The sequence below is a fragment of the Cebus imitator genome, unplaced genomic scaffold (assembly GCF_001604975.1).
Source record: "Cebus imitator isolate Cc_AM_T3 unplaced genomic scaffold, Cebus_imitator-1.0 Scaffold420, whole genome shotgun sequence".
NCBI lineage: Eukaryota > Metazoa > Chordata > Mammalia > Primates > Cebidae > Cebus > Cebus imitator.
In genome coordinates this window covers 1,150,885-1,172,438 of record NW_016107735.1, presented here as the reverse complement: position 1 = coordinate 1,172,438, position 21,554 = coordinate 1,150,885, and the positions used below count along the sequence as shown (strand labels likewise).

Below are 21,554 nucleotides of genomic sequence, written 5' to 3'. Positions count from 1 at the left end.
CCGTCCCTCCCCTATTTCCCCCCAACTGACCCCAGTGTGTAGTACTCCCCTCCCTGTGTCCATGTGTTCTCATTGTTCAACACCCGCCTATGAGTAAGAACATGCGTTTTCTAATCCACACTCCTTTTCCCACCCCACACATCCTTGCCTTGACCTGGGACAGAAATGAAATGGGCTTTCAAATGGATGTAGGGCCACCTCCATACCAGGAAGTGCAGTATTTCTGTAACCCACTGTACAGGAGCTCCCTTAAGCCTCACATCAACTCTCAAGGCAGGTCTCAATATCTCTACAATGGAGATGAGTTAACCAAAACTATGAGAAGCTACACAAGTTGCCTGAGATCACACAGTTGAGAGCTGGCAGTTCCAAATTTGAGCCCTGGTCTGTTGAATAAATATGCGGGGCCCATTTGAGCCCTGGTCTGTTGGGTTCAAAGCTAAAACATGCCCAGGAATGTTCGTGGCACCAGGGCCCCCCACTGGCCAGTCCCATCAGGATTCTCCATCCTGTGGGGGTGTGGGGCATCGAGACATGGGCGCTGCTGCACTCTGCATGCCTTCCTGTGGGCAACACAAATGGCTTGTTTTATAGCCGTGGCTGCGACAGCAGCTTCAGGCGCCTTTGCCTCGCAGGATTGACATCAATCCTCATTCAAATCAAACTCCTTCTGAAACATGCTCCAGTGGAGTGGAATTTTCTGCTAAATAAGGTGTTATTAACCCAGCTCCCAGTTCCTTGGGCCCGGGCTGAGCTCAGCAGTGGCGGCAGCCGCTCCGCACTGATGAACCCACTTAAACACCGATTAATACACACTGCGGCACTGGCCCTCGCAGACCCTGTGACCCCCGGGGCTCCTCGGAGACCCTCAGGCTGCAGCGCCCGGAACTCAGTCGCATCTCCTCTTTCATTCCAGCCCAGTCGCCCAGTAGTGATTGGATGCTTTGTGGTCTGAGGATGAGGAGATAGAAGTGGGAGATAAAAAAGCGTTGTTTTTTTTTTTTCCTTTTTGCAGCTTCTTTCTTACCAGGCTTCAGTTTCCAGAGCTTCTCAGGATGGAAAAAACAAAGAACAGGCCCCATGAGGGAGGAAGAGGCATAGCTCTGGGCTCCACCAGTGCTGTCAGCGGCACACTTGGATAATGGAAGGTTCTGCAACAATGCAGGCATGAGAAGTCGTCCGCACTTTAGGAAAGGATTGGCTCTCAACCAAATGCCATTCTAGTTCTAGTGCAGCTCAAAACAGGCTCTGACACCCCAAATCCAATCATTTTAACTGCATACAAGTTCAGTTTATATAATTCTCAGAGTTTCAGCTCTTACAGCTGAAAGAGCCCCAGAGAGTCCCTGGTCCAAGCTCATTTTACAGCTGAGAAAACTCAGGACCAGAGAGGGAAAAGGTCATGCCCAAGGTCGCACAGCTGGTAAGCAGCAAAGCCAAGGCTTATACCCAGGCTTCACAACTCCCCACGCAATGCTCTTTCTGCCATCCTGTTTCTCTTCCTTCCAACGATACAAAAGCATCACTGATAGCCAGAAAGTAATAACCACATTTAATATGATCTCCCAGTCTACATATTGCAATGGATATCAAATTGTTCTTAAGTGATATGTGATTAAGTAAGATCAGAGAATATAAAAGTGGATTTCTGAAGGATGATAAATAAAAGTACACCACATTTATTCATGTCTTTTAGACACCAGCTTACTGGGCGAGCATCTGGCATGCCTCAGGCTGGGTGTGGGTTCTAGAGGGGTGAATGAATAGGAGCTGGTCTCTAGCCTCACTGAGCTTATAGTCTAGTGGTGAGGGGAACAGAAGAACAGGCTCACATGCATGCACACACCACACATGAACACACACACAATTGCAAATGGTGCTGAGCAGATCAGTGCTATGAAGAAATAGGTGAGGGGTCCAGCAGAAAACCAGAGGGCCGATTTCTGTTTGTAGGGTCACAGAAAGGTTCCATGGGGAGGTGATGTAAAAACTGAGACCCGAAGGATGGGAAAAGGCCGACTGCACAAGAAGGTGAGGAGAGGTGATCCAAGCAGAAGGAATCAGACTTGGACTTCTCATCACAAACAACAAAGTGAAAATATTTTAAAATTAATAGAAGCCTATTATTTTAGAGACAGGAAAGCTATTTCATTTTCTCCCCTAATTGCTCTGCTTCTTGGAAATGGTGTTTATTGATCAGACTTTTTGCAGTTTGTCTGTATTTTTGTGCTGTTTCCTCAATTTGTGACTAAGAAGGGCCCTTTCGGATGTTTGAGAAGACTTCATTTCTCTTCCCAATCTCAAAACGATGGTGAGTGGAGTTGTTTCACACACAGGCTCCATCTCTTCTTAGCCGTGGGAGATTGCGAAAGGCACTTCTTCTGTGAGCCTCAGTTTCTTCATCTGTATAATTGAGGATAACAAAAGCACAATATCAGAGAGCTGTGGTGTGGCTTAATTGAAATCATGTCTGTGAAGAACTTAGCACAGTGGAATTGGAACGTTGAAATTGTTCGATAAATGTTAGCCATTTGTTATGACTGTAAGCTACATGTATTCAGATTGAATTCCCTTGTTTTATAAAAGTGTTGGTGACATTTTCTTCCAACTTTCTTTCCATGCACATTGCAGCAAGAGCAGATCAGATCCCTTTGCAACTGTGACCAGGGGTCTGTGCTAAGAACCAGATGAAGCCTGGTAGGTGGGGCAGACTTAGGTGGGGGATCGGGAGGGCCTCACACCTGGGGCCAGAGATGAGATCTTTTAAACTGGGGCCATTATTCCTCAGGGCAGAATCCCAGGGAAGGTGTCAGCCTTGGGAGAGATTACAGAATAAGGCAGAAGGAAAAACTCAACAGAGGGAGGCCAGAGACAGGCTGGCAGAGGCCACAGTTGCTGAGTTGGGCTTCTCAGGACTCTAGTACAAACAAGTAGAGACCAGAAGATTCTAGCCATCAGTGGGAAATCTAAACAGGACCTTATTCAGGACCAGGGGTGAGTACCAAGGGGCCTGGGAGGCTGGGAGCTAGCTGCCAGGGGGTCCCTTTGAGGGTGGTATCTCTACACATCAAAGAATTTGGTCAGAACTTTTCCTGGTCTACACACCTGGAAGGCTTTTCCATCTGTATCTGAAGAAACAATCGTATTTGACAAGCAGACATGGGGTTCAGCCAGAAGATCCCCAAAGACATTCACTTGGTCAGACGTTTTGATCTGCTTCCCGCATTGAATGATGCTTGGCTTTTATCTTCTCTCCCTCTGGCTCCCCAGTTTGGTCCATAGCATCTCTCAAGCCATGTCTGGGACCCACCCTAACTGCCTTCCAATATCTTGCCTCTTGGACCACAGACCACACTCTAGGACTGCCAAAAACATTGGCAGTTACCATCCCTCCTTCCCTGGCAGTACCCACATCCAGGCTGAAATGCTCCAACTCATTTGAGCTGCTCTCTCGAAGCCAAATGCAAGAAAGACTTTCTTCATTAACTAGCTGGCCTGATTAGCACTTATTAGGGATTCCCCCCAACTCTCTTGGTCTCCCCCCCCCCACATACCTACTAACCCCTGAGGGATCTCCACCAAGCTCTGGAGTTCCTTGGAACACCATTTGAGAATTGTCTTGATCTAATGTCGCCACTCTACCCTTAGGGAAACTAAGTCCTCCAGTCATAGTCTCAGCCTTAGCCAGCCTAGACTCCATGGTCAATCCTTGCTCGAAGTTCACACATGACAAGAACAGAGGGCCAACTAGGGAGGCCTCCACCTTCATGCAGGGCTGCCCACCTTCTTTCTGCTTCTGCCTCCCCAAATCCAAAAGCTAGATTTCCTCACGGCCCTGCGTGTAGATGAGCTAGCATACAGGTCAATTCTGCAGTCAGATTCACATTCAGCCTTAGCATATCAGCTGGGAGACTCAACAATGAATCACCATGCTGGTTGATTTCCGCTTCCCCCCAGACCAACTCTGTTTCCTTTTCTAATCTGCTCCATGACTCAGGAATTTGACCCCACTTCTGGGTTCAGCCAATGGGAGTCACTGGCAGGGCAGAAGGAGAGGTTGGGTCATTTCTTCTCCAGCCCCTTCTTGCTTTGGCACCATGCTTCTGGCAGTAGCTACACCCCTCTGTGGCTAACAGCTCTCTCCAGAGCTCCTCTCTGGCTCCAGCCCTCGTTGGGCGCTTTTTCTCTTTAATCCTCAGAGTAGAACAACTCTCTGCTGCTGTGACTCTCTGGGCGATCATCTGTTGATTCTCTTTATTCTGCCTACATCTCTATAAGTAGTTCCTCCATTTACCTTTCTTCATTTGCCATCTTGGTGGGTATTCTGTTTCTTGCCAGGCATTGAATGATACAATCACTTTCTTCAGACTCAAGGTTCAAAGGCCTAGCCATGGTGGCTGACATTAAGCTGTCTGTCTAAGTCTCATGCTGTACCCCCAGAGGTAAGATTGTCTACAAGACCTTGGGCCTGGGTCTCTTTGACATATAGGCTCCCTTGCCCTATCTCTGGCAGCCCTGTCACTTCCCAGCCCTGGCCTTGTCCTGGTGAGAGGCTTTGCTCTGGCCTCTTCTCATGTTGTCAAGTCCAGAGCCAGCCTCATGTCCCTGTGATCTGGCCTCCAAGCCTCCCTCTGCTCAGACACACTCCCTCTTATGAACTTGCCATACCCTTTGGTGGCCCTACCCATGGACTCTTCAAGCAGTGCCCGAGGGCATTTCCAAGAAGGTATTCCCTCTGGCTATCTTAGCTGTCTGCCCTTCCCAAGCATTCTGGGCCTTGCTCAGTGACCAGAGATGCACCTGCCTAAGGTCTTTCTGATCTCTTCAGCACATTCTGGGGCAGGGTGCTGGCTAGGCTTCCCTTAGCCTGAGTCACTCCCTGACTTACTCACTCAGAGAGTCTCTGAGCATCTCCTGTGTACCAGGCCTGGCCTTACGTGTCACACAGGGTTCCAGAGTCCATCAGACTAGGCCCTCTGCCCTCAGGAAGCTCACAGTCAAGAGAAGAAAGGTCTAAAACACATCATTACCTTGGAGAATGACAAGCACCCTAAAGTTCAATGCGTGCAGGCTGGTGAGTGCTAAAACTCATCCGGAAAGTTTAGAGAAAGCTTCCTTGGGGAGGCGACATCTCTGCTGAGGCTCAAAGATCTAGTAGAGTGCGCACAGTGGTAGGTGGCAGATGAAATGCTCCAGAAGTGGCTAATAAGAGGAGACTGGTGACATCTCAGCTCTTGAGGGCAGAGTAGGCAATCTGATCAAGGTGGCTCTCAGGTCATTCACGTGGGTGGAGGTGCCAGCCTCTGAGAGAAGGAACACAGAAGGAGGAGCGGGTGTGGGGAGCAGCTAGGGGTGGGAGCGGCAATGGTGAACTCAGTTCTGAGGTGCCTAGGGAATGTCCGCTTGGGGATACCCAGTACCTGGAGGGACTTGGAACACAAGGAAAGAGATGGGAGTCAAAACCTCCAAGTGAAAGCCAAGGTGGGGAATAAAACATGCTGCTGAGAGAGGAAGGAAGGCTAAGCACAGAGCTGACAGACACTAACATTTAAGAAAGAATGTTCTGGAAAGAATGGGAAGGGGTGGTAAGGGAAGTGGGAGGAAAACCAGGAGAGGTTGCTGTATGGAAACCAAGGGAAGAAGGGTCTCAGGAGGGGGTGATCAGCATGGAAGGGTGACCAGCACAGAAGGCTTATGCAATATGGAATCACAATGGGCTCTGCAGGATGGATTTGGATCCTGGCTCCTCCACTTGTCCTGTAGATAACCTTGGATGGTAGTTCAAGTGGGAGCCTCAGTTCCCACTATGTAAAAGCAAGCAATGATGGTACCTACCTTTTATCGTGGTTCCATTCATGTGACTGTGTTGTGACACACCGAACCCAGTGCATGCCACACTTGACATGTTCAACAGACAGTAGCTATGCCTCTGAGAATTAATTCACTCAGAGGACTGAGGTGCATGCATGAAATGATCCTTCCTACGGAATATGCTGAACTAAGATGAGATCTAGTCTCCAAGAGAAGATTACATCAATCACTGAATCTATGGGAACAAGTGCCAAGTGGCATAAAAAGGAGCCAGAGAGAGGCTGCAAGCATCCTTGAGAGGCAAAATCCCTGCTTTTGTCACCATGGTTGGTGCTTGGAAAGCTGCAGGCACAGAAGCTGGCCGTGGAGGAGAGACCTGTGAGCCAAGCATGGAAGAACATCCAGGAGGAAGGAACAGCCTGAGCAAAGGCCCAGAGGGAGGAACCTGTACCTTCATGGAAGATTCTCAGGGCTCCCCGCTGCCCTCTGGTGCCAAGCTCAAGGGTAAATGGCTCCGTGTCTGGGCGACAAATTCACAACGGCTGCTGCTCCCAGCCCTGTACTCCACGTCACCAACACGGGGACATGATCATTAGGTGATTATATTTTTAAGGCCCAAATTGTTTTATTTGTTTCCTTGCCAGCTTTCATGAGGCCATCAGTCATTCCCCACACAGATAACATTTCTTATGTACATTGACAGAATAAATTACATGGTTCTCATCCGGCAAATCAACATTACAGGGGAACATTATCTTTTGCAAAATGCTGCCTGGGCACATCATAAATCCTAACCAGGTTTATTACATCTGTCTTGTCATAGATTCATTTTATTGAGAAGTGGGTTTTTTTTTCCAGATTAATAATCACATTAATAAAAGAGATTCTTTTTAGAGGATTCTTTTCTTGGAGAAACCAAAGGAAGAATTTCACAGCTGCAGAGCATGGCCACACTAGTGCCTGGTGCTGTAAGACTGTCCTTGTCTGGCCAGGCGTGGTGGCTTACGCCTATAATCCTAGAACTTTGGGAGGCCGAGGCGGGTGGATCACGAGGTCAAGAGATTGAGACCATCCTGGTCAACAAGGTGAAACCCCGTCCCCACTAAAAATACAAAAATTAGCTGGGCATGGTGGTGAGCGCCTGTAGTCCCAGCTACTCGGGAGGCTGAGGCAGGAGAATTGCTTGAACCCAGGAGGCAGAGGCTACAGTGAACCGAGATCATGCCATTGCACTCCAGTCTAGGTAACAACAGCAAAACTCCGTCTCAAAAAAAAAAAAAAAGACTGTCCTTGTCATGCTAACAGTATCCTCCAGAACTGGGAACTGGGAGCCCCTGACTCACTGGGGACTTTGGGCCGGCTCATGATCCCTTCTTTGCCTCTTATTTCAGAGCCTTTTCCCAAGAATATATCCAGAAGTTTCCAAGATGGTATCAAAGATGTATTGTGATATTAAACCAATCAAATGAATATTTAATGAGTAACTAATACGTGTGCAACTGACAGACCAATGGAGGAAAAAACATGGAACCCACTTGGAACAAGAAGAGAATAATTCAGGACAGAATCCTCCGAGTTGGGCTCCCTTCCTGTCTGCTTCCCTGTCTGCCTACTCAAACACCCAAGGTAGGTGACCTGCTAGCTCTGAGATTCTTTCTCCTCTTTTTGTTAAGTGAGAAGATTGGTCTAGATTAGGGGCTGGAAAACTATGGCCCATGGGCCAAAACAAGCCCATCACCTGTTTTAGTAAATGAGGCTTTACTGGATCATAGCCTCTCCCATTTGTATATTGTCTATGGCTGATTTTGCACAAAGGCAGAGCTGAGTAGCTGCAACAGAGACCTTCTACCCTGTATGGCCTGAAATATTTACTCTCTGGCTCCCTATAGAAGAAGTTTGCTGGCCTCTGGTCTAAATAAACTCCACATGAACAATTTGCAGCCAAGTTGTGGGATCTGTGCTGAAGTGCTCATAACATTGATTGAGTCCATTGTGCTAAATTCTTTTCTTGCATTATCTTATTTAATTCTGATTCTATTCCACAGATGAGGAAACTGAGGCTTCAAGTGATCCAGGGACTCTTCTAAAATCACCAAGAGGCAGAGGCAGGCGGTGTCAAGCTAGGAACTCAGGCCTGTCCGGTGCCAAAACCTTTCTTACCTTTCCACGAAATGGCCTGAGTACCATGGAGAGGTTAACTAGTGGGGTGGGGAGACATGTGGAAACTTCTCAGGGGACTTCAAATTTGGCACTTAAGATGTAGAAGGATGGAGAGAAAAGGGGAGGAACTCCTGGCAGTGAGAGCCCAGGAGAAGAGGAGGGGACTGCTATGCATTACAGGGCTGGGCCCTGCTGTATTGGTGAGAGAATGACTTCCACCTACAGCTGCCTTAATGGGCATGGCCCTATTTAAGCCTTACAGATCAACTCCAAGGCGGGTACTTCTATAGTCTCCACTCAACAGATGGAGGAAAGCCCAGAGAGGTAAGCGCTAGCCCAAAGTCACACAGCAGGTGAGTCGTATTTCCTCTTCACTCATGTGGCTTCGACAAGTTCTTTGCACAATGTCAGACAGTCTCACCTGGAGTAAGAGAGAGAGCTGGTGGGACACTTTAGGGATTTTTTAAAAAGTGAGATCACTTCAGCCATGGGGCTGTTAAATGGGGGTAAAATAGTTAAAGAGTAGTACTTTCCGCAGTACATATTATCAGGAATGATGGGAAAACAAAGCAAAGCTAAAGTGAAGAAATGTAACATGTCTGGTTCAGAGTTTAGCACAGAGCCTCTCGCAGGGTGGGTTCTGGGAGATGTGTTGTTCCCTCTTTTTTTTTTGAGACAGAGTCTTTCTCTGTTGCCCAGGCTAGAGTGCAATGGCACAATCTCAGCTCACTGCAATCTCCACCTCTCTGGTTCAAGAGATTCTCCTGCCTCAACCTCCCAAGTAGCTGGGATCACAAGCGCCCACCACCATGCCTGGCTAATTTTTGTATTTTTAGTAGAGACGGGGTCTCACCATGTTGGCCAGACTCCTAGTTTTTTAAGGACAATCACCAAAGTCCAACCAACCTGCCTCATGAGACCAAGACTGAGACGGCATCTGTTAGGCTCTGATGTCTGACAAAGGCAAGAAACTCAGCTTCACAACCTACTGACAATGTAACCGAGGAATGCTCCATCATCTTGCACCTCAGTTTGCTCACCTGAAAAATGGGTGATAATAAAACTGATGTCATAGAGTTGTTTTAGGGACACTGAATGAGGGAAAGCACAAAAAGATGGCTGGCATAGGGCCTGGCCCACGTGAGCTTGGTGAATGTTAGTGAATGTGAGGATGGTGATGACAATCCCCAAGAAGCTGCCTGGGAAGGAGATGCCCCCCGTCCCTGGCCTCTCAGCAGGGAGTGGGTTGCTGATGAGTCAGGTCTGAGCATGTTAATGTGCAAAGTCTCTCTCTCCCTGCTTTTTTTTCTTTTTAGCACGAAAATCTCTCCTAGCACCTCTCATTATCCACTTCATCAGTCTGAAACCATCGGCTAATTGCACTCCCCAGCAGCCCCTCCCTCCCTGCCTCTTCAACAAGCTCAATAGGACCCAGCTGCCTCCCTCTATGGGGCTCCCCTGGGGAGTTATAAACATAATGTGGCAGGCAATGCCCCAACTGCCTTCTCTGGGCTCGCCTATTGATCCCCTGCTCCTCTCCTACCTCCCCACCCCCCAGGAGAATGGCCACAGGACAGCCAAGGGCAGCGGTGGGGAGAAAAGGGAAGTGAAGCTGCAAGAAGATTTCATCGTTTACTCTTGTACTTAGGTCTGCGAGATTCTAACTCCCGATTCGCTGTGATCCTTGAAAAAGGGAAACACAGATTTGGAAAGAGAGAAAGGAGGTCTCAGTGCAAGAAGGAATCAGAGGAGAGTGTGAGGCAGCTGGAATTTGTGGAGCAGGTTGCAGGACAGTTGGAAGATGCACAGAGAAGGAGCACCAGGAATATATCTAGTATTTGCCGTGATACTAAGTCGTACATGGACAGAGTGAGATTGTGCTGCCTGGCAGAGAACAGCTCCTGGCCTGCAGTGAGCCATACTACTTTATTGGAGGTCACATAGTGCTGGGAGATGGTGGAGTTATGACAGCCAGAGTGGAGATCTTGCTAAATACCCTAGGCATTCAGCAGGCTCCAAGAAAGCTCTGCGTTAAGGACTGTACTACACTCACCCTAAGAAAGCCTAAAATTTATTCATGACAGAGCCAGGCTGACTCACCAGCAAATTAACTGCCTACCACAACAAAAATGCTATATTATTTAAAAGAGGACAATAAAAAATTTGTATCTCCATAACACAGCATTCACATTGTCCAGCATATAATTTTTTAAATACCAAAAATGCAAAATAGGGAAATATAACCTATAACCAGAAGAAAAATTTACCTAGAGGTGATGCAGGTGTTAGAATTAGCAGTAAAAAACTTTAAAACATCTGTTATAAATATGTTTAAGGATTTAAAGGAAAATATGTATGAAAGGAGCGAATCATGGGGAACCTCAACAGAGAAATGTAAACTATGAAATGAATCCAATAAAAATTACGGAACTGAAAAATGCAATACTTGAGTTGAAAAATTAACTAGATGAGCTTAACAATAGACTGGAAACTAAGAGCAGTGAATTTGGAAACAACCCGTGAAACCATGAAAACTGAAGTACATAGAGAAAAAGGAACAGAATCTCAGTGACCTGTGGGACAATACCAAGGATTATAACATAAATGAAATCAGAGCTCAAACAAAAAAAGGAGAGAGATCGGTGCAGAAAAAATTTTGAAAGAAATAATGACAGTCAAGAGAATGAAAAGAAAAGCCACAGATTGGAAAAAATATTTGCAAAAGACATATTTGATACAGGACTGCTCAAAACATACGAAGAATTGTTGAAGCTCAATTCAGAAAATAAGCAACTCAATTTAAAGTGAACAAAGTATCTGAATAGATACTTAATACAGATGGCAAATAGCCATATGAAAGATGGGCTTTCATAAATGACATACAGATGGCAAATAAGCATATGAAAAATGCTCAATTTCATACATCATTAGGGAATTATGGATGAAGACAATGAGATATCACTACACACCTACCTATTAGAATGGCCAAAATTTAAAACACTGACAACACCAAATGCAAACAACAGGAATGCCTCATCCATTATTGGTGGGTACGCAAATGGTACAGTCACTTTGGATGACACTTTGGCAGTTTCTCTTGTTTTTTAATAAAACTAAATATACCCTGACTATGCATTCCAGCAATCACTCCCCTCAGTATTTACCCAAATGAGTTGAAAATTTATTTCCACTCAAAAACCTGCACAGGAATGTTTACAGCAATTTCATTTATAGTTGCCAAAACTTAGACACAAATGAGATGTCCTTTAATAAATGAATAAGTAAACATACTGTGTCACCATCCATACAATAGGATATTATTTATCCCTAAAAGGAAATAAGCTATTAAGCCCTGAGAAGACATGGGGGAACCTTAAAGGCATATTGCTAAGTAAAAGAAAACAAACTGAAAATTGTATATGATTTCAACTATATGACATTCTAGAAAAGATTAAATATGAAGACAGTAAAAAGATCACTGGTTGCCAGGAATTCAAGGGAGAAAGAAACAGGAATGAATATGGAGCACAGAAGATGTTCTGAGCGGGAAAATTATTTCATAGGATGATGGAATGATGGGCACATGTCACTACATAGTTGTCAAAACCCATAGAATGTGTAACACCAAGAGTGAATTCTATTGTACACTGTGGACTTTGGTTGATAATAATGTGTTGATATTGGTTCAGTGGTTGTAATAAATGCACCACACTGATGTGGGATGTTGACGGTGGGGAGGCTATATGTGTGAGAGGTGAAGGGGTATATGGGAAGTGTGTGCTTTCCATTCAATTTCACTGTGAACCTATATCTTCTCTAAAAAGCAAAGTCTACCAATTTTTTTAAAGACTTAAAATGTTTCAAATGTGATGATGATGTCAACCCACAAATCCAGAAGCTTAGCAAATCCCAAGCAATATAAACACACAGACACACACACACACACACGCCTCTGCCTTTACCACCATCACCAAAACGATAACATTTCTGAAAAACAAAGTAAAAGAGAAAATCCCAAAACAGACCAAAAAAAGATGCATGTAGGTAGGGGAATGAAAAAGGTAAGAAAGATCATTGATTTACCATTAAGTACAATGCGAGTCAGAAGGCAATGGAGATCTTAAAATGTTAAAAGAAAAATAGCCCATCACTCTAAGTCTGTATTCAGAAATCATTCAAAAATGAAGATGAAATAGAGAAATTCTGAAATAAATAAAAGCTGAGAGAATTCATCACCAAGCTAAAGAAGAATGGTACCAGGTGGAAGCTAAGATCCTCATCAAGGAATAAAGGACACCAAAAATGATAGTATATATGAGTAAATGTAAAATACTTTTTCCTTAATTTTTAACTTATTTAAAAGAAAAATGACTGTTTAGAGCAAAAATAATAGCATCGCATTGTGGGAGTTAATATATGTAAAAATAAAATAAATGTCAAAAATAGTGCAAAGGAGGGAGGAAATGGAAGTATACTATTGTAAGATTCTCACATTGTATGTGAAGTGGAATAATATTAAGTCAAGATAGACTCTGTTAATTTAAGAATGCATATTGCAATTCCTAGAGTAACCATCTAAAACAGATGTAGATAAAAAGCTAGTAGATGAGATAAAAAATAGAATGTTGGAAATTCTCATGAATTTAAAGAGAGCAGAAAAGAAGAAAAGAAAAAATAGATATCAAATAGCAAAATGGTACATTTCAACCCAACCAAATCAATAATTACGTTAAGTGTTAAGTGAACTAAACACTCCAATTAAAAGGCAAAGATTAATGATTTAAAGAAATAATACTCAACTGTATCCTATTTGTAAGATACCCACTTTAAATGTAAAAGCACAGAGGGGTTAAAAATAAAAGGATGAAAAGAAGATATGTTGTGAAAGACAAAGTAGATTCAACACAAGAACTATCACTAGAGGTAAGAAGGGACATTTCATATGAGAAAAGAGTCAATTAACCAAGAAGACAGAGCAATCCTAAATATGTGTGTATCTAATAACAGAGTTTCAAAACGATGAAGAAAAATGGACAGACCAAGACCTGTGTGCTTCACGTCACGTAATTTATACCTTGTGGATGCAAAGTTCCGGCATGGGGTTCTCCTTTTTACCTTGATCCACCATGATGGAGAACAGGAAGAGTTTTATCTTGATAAAAAATGAACTACACATTTGTAGAAGTTTTGGGGGTTCTTTGTTTGTTTTTCACTGAGAACCTTTTTTTGGACTTTTGAATAGAAATGGGAATTTATTTGCCAGGAAGGGTGATTCCATCACACTTCTGCTGGAACCAGTGCATGGCCTCCTCTTTTCTGATTCTGTGTTTGGCCCCAATGCAGCCTGTCCTGTGCTTCTTGTCTGCCTACCCAGCACCACGCAGAAGTCTAGGCCATAAGGGAGTGTAAATTAGTTCAACCATTGTGGAAGACAGTGTGGCGATTCCTCAAGGATGTAGAAATAGAAATACCATTTGACCCAGCAATCCCATGACTGGGTATATACCCAAAGGATTATAAATCATTCTATTATAAAGACGCATGCACATGAATGTTCATTGTGGCACTGTTTACAATAGCAAAGATTCGGAACCAACCTAAATGCCCATCAGTGATAGACTGGATAAGTAAAACGTGGCACATATACACCATGAAATGTTATGCATCCATAAAAAGGGATGAGTTCATATCCTTTGCAGGGACACAGATGAAGCTGGAAACCATCATTCTCAGCAAATAAACACAAGAACAGAAAAGCAAACACCACATGTTCTCACTCATAAGTGAGTGTTTAACAATGAGAACATATGGACACAGGGAGGGGAACATCACACACCAGAGCCTGTTGTGGGGTGGGAGAACTAGGGGAGGGATGGCAGGGGGTGGGGGGATTGGGGAAGGATAACATTAGGAGAAATACCCAATGTAGATAACGGGGGGGATGGATGCAGTAAACCACCATGGCACGTGTATACCTATGTAACAATCCTGCACGATCTGCATGTATACCCCAGAACTTAAAGTATAATTAAAAAAAAAAAAGAAGTCCACGCCATACATACCAAAGCTTGGGTCATATTTGATACTCAGATCAATGTGTTCCTGGATCCCAAACCAAAGTTTCCAGTGTTTGAGAAGTTGTTTTTTTTCTTAACTCATACTGCCGCATATTTAGACCTTTCTCCAAGATTTCTTCTGCCTTGGCCCCTCAAACTGTGCAGTGGACAGCAATCTTTTCATTTCTCCAGATGCCAAAGGATCTGACAGTGTATCTTGCTTTGGAAAACACAGGGGTCTGCCCTGTGAGCTGCTCCAACACCCTGGCTGCTCAGGTCAGTCTGTCTCTACTCTTCCGAGCACAGATGTTGAGACAGAGCTTTTGGATGCAAAATTCCCGCATGGGCTTCTCCTTTTCACCTTGATCCACCATGATGGAGAACAGGAAGAGTTTTATCTTGATAAAAAATAAAATATTTGTAGAAGTTTTTTTGTTTGTTTTTTTGATTTTTTTTTTTTTTTTGACGGGGTATGTAGCTCAGGAATAAGTCTGGGGCTTAAGGTCAAGGCCTAATCAGCCACTGTCTTGACACAGTCTCAGAGAGTTGGGCCAGAGCTCTCAAATCTCTCCTGCCTGTTACCAGGGAGGAGCCGGCAGTTGGGTCAGGTCAGAACCAATAGTTGCAGGTGAGGGATAAGCAAGGCAGGTGCCAGATAGGGCTCAACCCTCTCCATAGGCTGGTAGACAACACATGGGAGGGAGCAAGTCGTAGACGATCCAATTTCCTGTTTCAGCACTTTTACTTTCTTCATAATATTTAACTACAATTTGTAATCATTGCATCTATCCCTGTGTTCATGATTTAGTGTCTGTCTCACCCTGGGTCTATAAATCCCATGAGAGCAGAAAGCATGTCTGTCTTTTTCATCATCTTATCCTAAGCCTTGGATACAGTGGCTGACATGTTGGAGCCCCCTTGATAATTGGTCATTGGATAAAGGAGTGAATAAATGAGTGAATGAGGGAAGAATGAAAGGGAATGGAAGAAAGGAAAAGAGATCCATTTTCTATTTTCCCTAGAAGAGCTAAGGCAATGTCATAAAGAGCATGAGGTCAAAAATACAAACCCTCAGGCCTCTTTTGCCATCCCAAAGTTTTTAATAACTCCTGCAACTCCTTGCTAGGCTGCCCTAGCCCTGTTTCTGCCCTGCCACCTGAGCTCCTGACCTGTCTGTCAGGCTCAGTAGCTGGACAGCAGGACCCCTGAGGACCATGAGATCTTGGTCGAAATCCTCTTCTGTTTCCTGCAAGGACGTCCCCCTCTCTCTGGACTTCAGTGTGTCATGCACTAAATCAGACTTTTGTCTGCCAGAGCACAATCTCAGCTCCCTGAGAAAGGAATGCACAGTCATTGATCAAAGACTCTTAATTTGCTGCCCCCCCACCCCATCGCCACAATGAGCCATTTTCCAGACAATAGCCATCATCACTGTCTTTGTGCAGGCCCAGGCATCCTGAAATTGAGCCTCCAATTTCCTTGTAGACATGCACAGGAAATAGAAAATCTATGCCGTTCCCTGGAAGCAGATTGGCAGTTCATTCCAAAGCACGCTGGGTGCCTACTCCCCAGGGTGCAGAGGGGACAGATGACCTGGCCAGCTGGGGAGAGGTCTAGCTCCCATGGCCAGTCCTCCAGGGTAGGATTAGCATCTCCCTGGAGGCTGAGGCCCCCTTAACTGCTCTATTTGTATCATCCACCCACTCACTGCTGTGCAGGGCAGGGTTCTATCTGCTGGGGTCACCCCAGGAAAACCCTGCAACCCTGAGTCCCAGAGTCTTGTTTGTAGGAGGGTCCCTTTGCTTCCTGGATCTTCATTCAGGGGACTAGAACTCAGAAAGGAATGCCCCATCTAGGAAGAAGCTCTTGAAGTTACCAAGTCATGCTGAGGTAGAAGGCGCCCCTTTATTCCATTTCCCAAAGGACAGCCTGTAGACGCTTCCAACTCATACATCTGAAAATGCCATTTCTCCTGCTTAAACCTCTGACCGTGGGTAGAGGGGCTCCACAGCTGTGTTGAACATGATCTTAAACATTTTTGAGACAGTCAGGGAAATTTGATTAGGACTGGGTATTAGGTAATAGAAAGGATTTATTGTTAATTTTGTTGGGTGTGATAATATCACTGCTGTTGCGTAAGAAAACATCCACATTTTTTAGAGATATATGCTGCAAGAGTGGCAGGACACGCTATCTGGAATTTGTTTCCAAATGCTTTAGTACAGAAAAACAAAAAGGAAAGAAAACTATCATAAAGCATAATCCAGGCTCAAGAAGATGAGATGCTCAGATTGATAACGTCTGCCACAGGCAGGGAAGAGGCAGCTGGGGTCGGGGTGGAGGGAGTGACGGGACACCAGCCACGCCTTGGCCATCCTGGCTGGTCCCTCATCTGCCAGACAAATGTCTGCTTTGCCCTTCAGGCCTGCTTCAAAGAATACCTTAGTTATTATCGATTAACTAGGAGTTGATGGGTTCTCAAACAATTCAGTCTTGTTTATTTATTCTGCTGCTGCTCTAGGACAAACCAAAAAATAAGAATTATCAGGGCCTTGGTCTAACAATTGCTGCTATGAATTAACTTTATATGAAAGTACCGACTTTCTGGCTGGGTGTGGTGGCTCACGCCTGTAATCCCAGCACTTTGGGAGGCCGAGGTAAGCAGATCCATTGATATCAGAAGTCCAAGACTAGCCTGGCCAACATGGCAAAACCCCGTCTTTACTAAAAATACAAAAATTAGCTTGGCATGGTGATGTGTGCCTATAATCCCAGTTACTGGGGAAGCTGAGTCAGGAGGATCGCCTTGAACCTGGGAGGCAGAGGTTGCAGTGAGCTGAGATCATGCCACTGCCTTCCAGACTGGGTGACGAGCAATACTCTGTCAAAAAAAAAAAAAAAAAAAAATACTGACTTTCTATTTTAGACTCAAATAAGCAATTTTGCCTTTCCTTATTTGCAAGTAGGAAGGGATATTAATAGCTGCCATTTATTGGATGTCTAACATGTGCCAGGCACCGCGCCAAGTGCTGTGCATGTATCATCTCATTGATCCTCACAACAACCCAACAAGCCAGGGCTGTACTACCACCATATTTCAGATCAAATTGGAATCACTTGTACAAGGCCACACAGAGGGTAAGCACTTGAGTTAGGATCTGATGAAGCTCTGTAACACCAAAGGCACTGCTCAAGCATTATACTCTCTCACCTGTCACCAAATACCTGGACAAAGGACTTATAAACTTGGGGGCCACAGGGAAGAGCTGGGAGTTTGTGGACTGGAGAGCCAGAGAGAAAAAAAAAAGAGAGACCAAGTTCCAAAGGACAGCTGCAGAGAGCTGGTAACCTCAGAAGAACTCTCTGTTCTAACCAAGAGAGGGAAAGAGAAAGCACCATCTCCAAGGGGCTCCCAGCACGCAGAGAGGAACCGATTCCTGGACAGCTCAGAGCAGCTGCTCAGAAGCCACCAGGAAAGGGCTCCTGGCTATGAGGGCTCCAGGTGGCTGGGACCACTTCCCTGAAAATTTAGCCCACTTTGGGGCCAGCACTCTGTCAGCTAGTGAAGGTCTGAAAACTGGGGTATTCAATAAGTAAAACTGGGAACACAAATTTGAGGCTCCATGAATATAATTCTAACTGGGCATAATCCTTTGTTTAGGGATTTTCTTGTTTTATGGTAATCATTTGAGTCAAAATTTTTGTCTGCGTTTGGGTATTTCTGTAGGACTTACATTTTTATCAGTAATTAAATATTTTACCTAGTGTTCTGGGATGGGGTGTGCTGTCAACACAGAATGCACAGCTCCAACATAGGCATTGAATGTGTGGCTCCTGCATGGAATCTGATATTCCAACTGAAGCGAAATTTATTTAGAAATAAGGAAGGGTAGTTAGTCTACAATTCTCTGTTTTCTGTTTCTGTATTTTTGTTTTTCTTAAAAAAGAACTCCAAGATTTCCCCCAAGAATGTATGAGAATGGCTTGTAGTAATTTAGGATGGAGGTTAGAAATAAGAAAGAATTGCTAGTCTATAATTCCCTGTGTTTCCTCTTTCTGTATTTTTTTTCCTTAAAAAAGGACTCCAAGATTTCCCCAGGAATTCATGAAAATTGTTTGTAGTGATTTAAGATGGAAGTTAGTGAATGTAATATGAATGAGGAATTGGAAGCTCTAACAGGTGTGAGATTTCAGCTGAAATATTAGGAATGAGGCATGAGCTCATGGGAATTGCCCAGTTTGAACTGTCTGAGTGAATGTGTCCAGTTGCAGTGTGGATTTCAGTGTAGTTAGCTGGCATTTGTTTTGATTGTGATCTTTGAGATCCTTCATTGGCTGTTTCTCTGATAAGGGTTTGGAGAAGCCAAAACTACAGTAATAAATGGCTAAGACCATAGGGTTAGCACCAGAACTTTACTCAGTGTCTTAAAAAGCTCTCCAGGACCCCAAGTTCTACAGCCTTCCAAAATCAACCTTCTCCTTAGAAGCTAGTGATAGTCCAAGTCCCCAGACAGCTTATCTAAAAGAAAGCCTGGCTGTTTATCAGGTTTCTCTCCCCCTGAGATCTTCGGAAATCCCCAAGGAATGCTTCTGTGTCTCACAAAGCAGCCCCTGATCATCACTTGAACATCAAGCAGCTGCCTGGCTTTTGGGCAACCTGTTCCTTCATCCCTGTGTTGCATTTCTCTGGACTATTTCTGCTCTCTTAAAAGTCCCATCCTAAATTCCCCCAGAGAACAGTGAAAACCACATTGTAACATTTCACACAATTTTACTGAAGCTGCATGTGGAACAGAATAGGATTGCAGTGTAGAGTGCTGGCGCTCGCTCTCTCTCTCTCTCTCTCTCTCTCTCTCTCTCGTCTCTCCTCTCTCTCTCGGATCCAGTCTGACACTGTGCACACAGAATTGCTTTGTCTCTATCTTCCCAACATGAGTGTAGATCCTCATCCCCCGTCCAGTTTTCAGTGGGGTCCAGCAAGAAAGAAAAATATATCTCCGGTCTCTGTTTCCCATGAACTGCAAACAGCTAACTCAGCCCAAAGTGGAGACTCACTGTTAACATCATGGTGAAGAGGGGTTTCATTCTTCACTGCCCTGCAAATTCCATTTCAGAAAAGAATGTTTTTGACTTACAGCTGTGAAACCAAAGTCTCATTAAACTATATCTTAAGATATAATTTGCCCACAAGTAAGATACAAACCTCCCCTTGGAGAAACAGGAAATCATCAGTTTTGAAAACAGCCCCTTCTCTTGCCACTTCTATCCATCAACATTGAGGTCCACCTTTCTGCTCCAGTCCCGGCAGCTAAGAAAGACCTGCAGTGTCTAAGCCACATTCTCTCTGTGGTCTGTTTTTTTGTACCTATTTCCCCAAGGGGGACATCCTATATTTGCACCCTGTGCCCCAGAAATGCTTTTGTACACAGTGATTCCCTGTGAGGTACAGGATGCCTGGAGGAATGGGTGGTTTGGGATCAGGTTGGGGAGGCAAACTAGAGAAAAGGCCTTCGAGGGCTGCTGGAGGCAGCATTTGTGGTCCAAGGAGAGGAGAGGAGCAACATTGGCAGTGAGACTGTGACGAAAGGAGACAATGTGTACCAGCTGACCTACGTGGAAAGAGTATTAGCTGACCTCTAGAAAAGCTGACCTATGTGGAAAGAAGAGAACCAGGGCCAGCTTCTTGACAGCACCCCAAATCCCGCAAGTTTTTTTTTTTTTTTTGAGACAGAGTTTCGCTCTTGTTACCCAGGCTAGACTGCAATGGCGCGATCTCGGCTCACCGCAACCTCCGCCTCCTGGGTTCAGGCAATTCTCCTGCCTCAGCCTCCCGAGTAGCTGGGATTACAGGCATGCGCCACCATGCCCAGCTCATTTTGGAGTTTTTTATACAACTTTACCACAAGGCAAAATCATCAGCCTTCTGCTTTTCCATTTCGTCTAATTTCATGATTTCTTTCTCATGAAAGATTGGAGTTTACTTTTTTAAAAAGTTTTCATCAAAGTAATTCATGATCAGTTTTTAAATGTAATCATATAAAAAACTTCTCATGAAAAAGCATCATGCCCTGCCCTATGCCACCCATCCCCCCAGGTAATGGGGGGTAATTATTTTTAATTATTTTAATACTGCCTTCCCCTGAGGTAATTATTTATCATTCTTTAGAACTTTTCTACTAGTTAGCTCCATATTTCCAAATAATATGCTTAAACTGCTGCTTATTGATCCATGCATTTGACTTTCTCTACTTATTTTGAATTATGATGGATATGGGTTTGGCTCTTTCATTCTCCCAATCTGCACTGCCTTTTCTAGCAATTTCACTACTACTTTTAGTTAAATAATTTATGTCGTAAAATAGACATTGACTGGTTGGTAGCCAGTAACATTCATTCTCTTTCCTCTTGGAACTGTGCCTTGATTCCCTTTTGGAATGAACACCCACCCATTTCCCTAGTCAGTGGATACTTTCTTGAAAAGCTGACCCCATCTCCAGCTACAAAGGTGGGTTCTGATTGGCTGAACCCCATCCCTCAAGCTATAGTGACTGGTTCAAGAAAAGGCAGGTACCTAACATCACCAATGAGAAGTCTGCTGGAGGAAGGTGACAGCATGCATTTCCTTGTTCTTCTGCAAAACTAGAGAAATATTCTTTCCCTGGTGGACATGAATGAGGAAAATTAAAGTCCCTAAGTGCTGGAAGCCACCTTGCAACCTGGGGGAAAGCCAGTCTTATTTTAAATAGATACTGCAGAAGGCCAAGAGGAGAAATTAAAAGATTTTAGAGGGCCCCTGAATTAAACCTCATCTGTAGGCTAAACTGCCTTCTGCCAAGTATGTAACAGAAATACTGTAATTTCCTTTACGGTTTAAGCCACTTTGAGTTTTTAGTTACTTGCAAAGACAAGGTTCCTCACCAATATAAAGGTTTATATCAATATAATACACAACAAATTATTTGTGATTTTACTGCAGAGTTAAGTAGTGTATGATTACAATTCCCCTCATGTGCAGGATTCTGGTGGGCTTAAAAAACTAATTATTATTTTACTTGCAAAATTTTCCACATACAAATCCTTAATTCTTTCCACATACTCATCTCCAGCCTCCTTCTTCATGCTCCACTGGTAGCCTCTGAGCTTTCAGACTGGGCCTTCTCTTCACTTCTCTCCTGAGTTAAATCCACCTATTCCTGGATCCCATGACTTCTCCTTTTTTAGATTACTCCGGATTTACTGGAATATTTTCTCAAAGCTTCCTATGAAAGAGTGCCAAATTGTCTATGAATGAATGAAGATGTCTTAACTTTAACCTCACACTTAACTATTAACCTGGCAGGGTGTACAATTATAAGTTGAAAATTATATTCTGTAAGATTTTTGATTCTATTACTCAATTGCTTTCTCATATCCAATGTTGCTGCTAAGAAGTCTGGTGTTTTTCTAATTCTATCCTTTTGTGTGGCATCTTTTGCATCATTTTGCTCTTTGGGAGCTTTTAGGGGACCTAATTCTGGATTTTAAATC

At 44.1% G+C, this 21,554-nt stretch overlaps 1 long non-coding RNA gene across 1 annotated transcript in view; it reads left to right on the top strand.

The window, feature by feature from the left end:
- The first annotated feature begins 4,382 nt into the window (after positions 1-4,382).
- Positions 4,383-21,554, top strand: part of LOC108290068 — an 18,188-nt gene continuing 1,016 nt past the window's right edge. The window contains exons 1-3 of the long non-coding RNA XR_001819418.2: positions 4,383-4,393; positions 14,871-14,882; positions 16,708-16,709. This is a non-coding gene — a long non-coding RNA (uncharacterized LOC108290068). The remainder of the gene's footprint in view (positions 4,394-14,870; positions 14,883-16,707; positions 16,710-21,554) is intronic.